Genomic DNA, 6,566 nt, shown 5'->3' on the forward strand with positions numbered 1-6,566 from the left:
TTTAATTGTGCTTCTTGGAAAGTCCTACATTGGCTCAATATAGAGAGGCAGTTTATTAGAACTATTTGATATTTCTTCTTTCAGAAGCATTTGTCCCAGCCAAACTCCAGTACAGTTTTCTATGCAGAAGTTATCTTTGAAAGTCGACCTCAACTCGAGGTTTGTTGAAGATTCATATTATAATCTGTTCCATCAATTGTTTTAGGTGTGATTCAATAGTTTTTCAAAATTTGCTCCATAGTCCTATAAATATATCCTGGGATTGTTGACATTGCCTTCTGAAATGACCCTGAAATACTTTCTTCTAGTGTAACAATTTTCCAAAGTTCCAAAAATATTTTGATATTTGTTTCCGTTGCTTTTCAGAATGTTATGCAGCATTTCCAGTTCTCATTCTCGCCAATACTGGAAATAGTACGATGTTTTTTTCTCTTCTGGACAGTCCCAAAATTTCTGATGGTACATGAACACGATGAATGTCTATGAAACGTTGGAATGTTGAATGTTTCACCTTGTATTGATCTAGTAGAGGAACAAAGCGACTTCAGGCCCACTTCAAGGTCGCGCGTCGCTGGCAAGTGTTTCAGTAAGTATTAAGTGAGTGGAAGAGAGAAACTTGTGACGTAATCGATGCAGAGAAGGATGGAATGAGTATCGGAGAGATTCAAAGAGAGTGGTCTCCTTACTCCGCCTCACCTCTCGGGCCCCATGTAACGTACCAAGTCTATGGTCCAAATCAAAAAAGTGTATCTCTACGAGATTTGAACTCAGATCATCGGCGTGGTAGACTTGGTCCTTAGCCTCGACACCAACGTGGAATATTGGAGGTAACTAGAATTGTTAATATTTATATTGGTTGTTTTCTAATAGATATACTCTGTCTGAAGGATGATCATGTGGATATGTTTGAATTGATCCAAAATATACGAGTAGTGCAATTTATTTTCTGCATGTTCCCTCACTATTTCTTTATTTAAATCTTATGATTTTTGTAAATTTTTATTCTACCCCATTTTCATAAGTAGAATTTACATAATGCACTTCCATTCGAAAGATTTTTTTTTAAACACTTTATTCAATTCATAAAAGTAGTACAATAGTAGTAGTAGAACTCAACTATCATCACAGTGTGAGAATTAATTGGAAGAAATTTTATGAGAAAAATCAACAATATTACCAGTCTGTATCATATTCCACCTACTTCTTCGAAGTGTATCTATAAAACCAGTCAAATCTTTGAAATTTCTAAATTGTTATACAGTAAAGCACTGTATATCCAAAGCCACACATTTGTATATGTTTCCCTTTTGAAAGTTTGAAATATCTGTCTTGGATCACCACTATCATTACACAGACGAAACTTTTTTTTTATATGCTGATAGCACCCATTTCCATAGACCTTCGAGATTAGACAGTTTTTAATACGGTGCGATATGTTGTCAATATCGTCACATTTCGAACACAAATTGGAGTCGCTAAGGCCATGACGTGAAGTTTTTAGAACCTACCGGGTATATTCTATTAATGGCTTGTAAACAGCAGATCTCCACTTTGATAGAATTCTACAAGTTCCGATTACTTTCCATACCGTATTCCATTTAATGTTCGGAAACGTCAACTCTATGGGCGGTTCAATGTATTTTTTTTTCTATAAAAATTTGGTATATAAGTTTTGTTTTCAGCAGCATATCTTGATCTAATTCTACGATCGGCTCACGAATGATTTTTTTTGTATTTTTTGAGAGAGTTGTGTACTGGGCTATTCACGTTATATATTTAACATATAGTTCAAAGATGTTTTTTAGGTTATTTTTCTTTCACAGGTAGCCAAAGAATTTTGAAGGGTTCTGACGAATAGAGCTTTTGCTTTCAATTCAAAATCACCCTCACCGTTTATAAGATAAAAAAAGTTGGTCTCTGCTAACTCTATATAGATGACCACTCCATATGTAATTACCCGTTAGAAGTTTTATTTTCTGTATGTGATACTGAGAAACTGGTAAAACTTGTGCCAAATACCACGCTTTAGAGAGCACAAACATATTTACAAATTGAATTTTTTTTATCAAGTCTAAATTCCGTGTGTAATTGGTTTCCAAGAGTACGTGCATATTGTGAATAATTGAGTCCCAATTTTTCCATATCATTTCATTGAAGTCTGCACATACTCTCATTCCTAAAATTTTAACATCTTCTTCAACAGAAAAATTTTGTGAAAAGTTATGTTTGAAGTTTCCTAGAGGTAAGATTACAGATTTTTCATAGTTAACATTTGCATTAGATGCCTCACAATATATTTCAGTCAAGTTGTTCAGAGCGTGGATATCCTTTGGATTCGTGAAAAAAATTGTGACATCATCTGCATCAGCCGAAGCTATCCTTATCCCATTTGGAGTTTTAATGCCCTGCAGGAAAACATTACATAGTTTCAAAAAAGGTTTCATTGAAATACTGAATAAAATCATCGACAGGGGACAGCCCTGCCTTATTGAGCTCTTTTATCGAATCTTTTAGACAGAAAGCCAGTTATCATCACTGAAGAATTTGCAGTGCTATAAATGTTTTTAAATGCCTGTATTATTTTATTACTGAATCCCATAATATGCATAGTTTGCCAAAGATATGAATGATTAACCCTAGCAAAAGCCTGAAAAAAATCAATACTTATAATACCTCCTTCAGTTTTTTGTTCAGTTCCCCAATCAAAATAGTATCCCTGATCAAAAGAAGGTTGTTGAAAATTGACTTTTCTGTTTCACAGTTCTGCTCGTCTCCTTAAATTTTTGGCAACACATTTTTTATTCGTTCCGCTAGAATTTTCGTCAATAATTTGTAGTCCGTATTCAATAAAGCTATAGACCTCCAATCACTGATTATCAATGGGTTTTTCATCTTTGGAATGAGAGTAATAACAGCCTCAGAAAATTCTCTAGAGGGCAAAACTGCACTAGTGAATATCAAGTTAAGAAATTTTGCTAATTGATCTCCTATCTCATTGAAAAAACAAATGTTAAATTCATAGGGTATTCCATCGATATCCGGTGTTTTCTTTTTTGACACTGAATTCAAGATTTTCCACACTTCATCTTTATCGATTTCCCTGTTTAATTTATCTAGACTATCGACGACAATTTCTTGACAATATGAGATATCATAGATCGTACAGCCTGTTCTCCGACCTCGGAAGATTGAAATTTTTGTTTGTAGTGTTCAGATGCATAAAATAAAATAACTTTAGAAGTCTTTAAAATTCCTTGGTTTTCAGTTTTAATTTTTGAGATTACTGAGGCGCTATTTTTCCTTTCCTTCATCAGGTCATATAAGGAGTAATGATCATTGAGTTGGTCTTTATTTTTGTTCATGAATTTTTTGTCCAAAGCTTCTTGTTTCAATTCTATCATGATATTTTTTATTTCACGTATTTCATTCCCAACCTGTTCGCCTTTGAAAAGTTTTTCATTCAATTCAATTAATGCCCTGTTATAAAATTCAACAATACTTTTATGTTCTCTTGCATCAGTTATTTCAATATTTTTGAAAAAAGATTTTACTTTTTTTTTATAAGAGAAATTTTGTTTTAAATCTTATTATTTCTTGTTTGAAATCGCTTATAGTTCCTTCATTGAGACAAAAATTTCTCAATTTCCAGTGACCCTATCCACGATCTGTAATTTTAGGCCTGTTATTTATTTTAAGGTAAAATAGATACACCGAATGATCTGAAAATGCTACTGGTTTAATTTCAGTTATTATAAAGTAAATCTTTGTATTCTTTACATATATATAAATATATATATATATAAAAAAATATATAAATATTATATATATATAATAATATATATATATAAATAATTCTTCGGTTTTTCCGTGGGGGGGGGTGTGTGTATGTCATCCTCGGTGGGAATAAATTTCGCAACGTTTCGACAAAGTCTCATTTGTCATCCTCTGGCGATTTTTGTTTATTATTTCAACATATTCCTGTCCGTGAAAACCTTCGATCTAACATTTCAAACCTTAACGGGGAGAAGAGGTCATATCGAGAAGAAGAAGAACTCAGGTACCAAAACATACAGGTACCAAATTCAGGTAATAACCAACGGTATATATGTAACAGAATCATTATACCCACATAGTAAGAAGTCATCTGAGTAGGGTCAGATGACTCCCGAACACTTAACAAAAATCGCCAGAGGATGACAAATGAGACTTTGTCGAAACGTTGCGAAATTTATTCCCACCGAGGATGACAATACACCACACGGAACAAACCCGAAGAATTATTTCAACATATTCCTGTCCGTGAAAACCTTCGATCTAACATATATATATAATATATATATATATATATATATATATATATATATGCCCTGTCTATACGCGTAGCACAATTGTCTCTAATGAATGTGAATTCTTTTATTTTTATATAGAATATTCCATGTATCAACTAAATTTGAGCTCTGTACGAGTCATAAGAACATTTTGCAAATTGATGTATCATTTTTAGAGTCACTTTGCTGTATTACACAATTGAAATCTCCTACTAAAATGACAGGCAAATTAAAGTTGAAGTGTAGAAACAAATCAATTTTGAAAAACTCATTTCTCGAGCGATCCTTTTGACTACCTGAAGGTATAATTCCTGTACCGCGTTTTGCTTCACCTTTGTTGCATATCATGGTATATCCAGGAGAGAGTTTCAAAAAATCTGTGGTCAATTCTTGTGCAAAAATAATATCAATATCATGCTTTCTGATAAATTCAGAAAGTAATCCTTGTTTAACTGGATTTTTAAGACCAATACAGTTAGCCGAAAGAAGAGTAAGTAAATTTGTAGGTATTTTTATGGACTGAAATAAAAACAAATAGTTATAAGAAAGGTTCAATAAAAAGTTCTATAACATATCAGCGTCGCTCCCTGGAGATTTCTCTTCCTCATCTATTTCATATTCGTTAATGTTTTGTGAGGTGTTGCTTCTCAGATTTATATGTAACTTAGGGACTTTTCTCTCTTCTTCTTCCGAACTTCCGTTTGTTTTAGCCTTTTTCTTTCTCTTCTTTTCCGCTTTCTTTTCCTGTTTGTCATTTCTTGGAGTGGCTGGTATAATATCTTCTTCTTGAGGCACTGAAGTTGTATGTATAGTCTCTCAATCTCGTGGTTTTTGTGCAGGGTTGTGAACGATAACTTCTGGCAAGGAATGAGGTGGTTCAAAGTATTGTTCTTGGACATTCGGTATTTGATTGTTATAAATCCCAGCTTGATCAATCAGATCTTCCAATTTATGGACAAAGATTTGGTCTGTGGTTTCTCTGTTTGGTTTATCCCCGTGTTACGTCAACGTAGGATGTTCCTTGTAAGTTATGTAAAGCTGGCATTACCGGTGCATTAGGTCTTCTGATTGCTATAACTCTGTTGCTTGGTTTTAAAGGACATGTTCTTCTTTCGTGACCAGGTTTATCACATATCATACATGTTTTTTTTCGATTTTTATATGTAAAACATACATGTTGTTCCCTCGATAGTGACATAGGAAGTTATCTTCTTCTTCATTGAAATCAACATAGACCTAGCACCACTTTCTACCGGATGAAGATCTTGGCCTGACCACATTTCATTTCTTATTGTTTTAACTATTCCGTATTTACCAAAATACTCTATCAACTTGGAATTTTTAAGTTCCGGGGAGAAATCAAAAAATTCTTACCCATATATCATCTTCTTCAGCACTAATATAAATTTCTTGTTTCTCTTCCTCATCTTCATAAAACAATTTCATATTTTCAAACCTCTGAAGGGTTTTTTCTACTAACAACTTTGATATAACTTTTATGTATGTGATCATATTGAATACATTCTATTTGATCTCTTGAGAAATCGAATTCTTGTTTAATCCATCTATGGATATTTATATTTGGAGGTTTTTTCCTAACATTCTTGAAATCCAAGAATAGTGTATTTTCCCTTTTAATAGTCATCGTACGCTACTGAACTATAAACAATTTACTAAACTCACACATGTTCTCTATAAAGTCAGAACAACGACTGAAAAGATTGAAATATTCGATTTGCAAAAACAACTATATATCGAGTATGAAATGTCGCCTCCTTTGAAATTTGAAATGCGGAATATAAATAATCGTTTTTTGTTTTCGAATGTTATTCTAGTTTTCCATAGTCTCTATAGTCTATTTCAAAAGAGTGTAGAGTAATAAATCATGAAGTGTCATAAAATTTGCCTGAATTTCGTTGTCGTCCATGGGCGTAGGCAAATCTTAGGATTATTAAACTTAATAATTAAAGTAAATTAAAAATTACAGACATAGATAATAATAAAAGGCCATTTTTGGGAAGTAATTTGGTCTAAAACTAAGTACCTACATGTATTTAGGTAAGTAAAATTTCTTAAAAAAAGATTAAGATTAATTTTAGTGGTTCTTGTAAACTTATTTAATATGCAATTTGGGTTCATATACTTGAGCATGATTTCTCAAAAAAGGGTTAACACCTAGTTCCGAGGTGCCATGTCATTATAATAATCCCTTTTTGACCCTGCCCACCAATCATGCAA

The sequence above is a fragment of the Leptinotarsa decemlineata genome, unplaced genomic scaffold, assembly GCF_025532065.1.
Source record: "Leptinotarsa decemlineata unplaced genomic scaffold, Ldec_3_MD MMD2_tig00003736_RagTag_RagTag, whole genome shotgun sequence".
NCBI classification, from domain to species: Eukaryota; Metazoa; Arthropoda; class Insecta; order Coleoptera; family Chrysomelidae; genus Leptinotarsa; species Leptinotarsa decemlineata.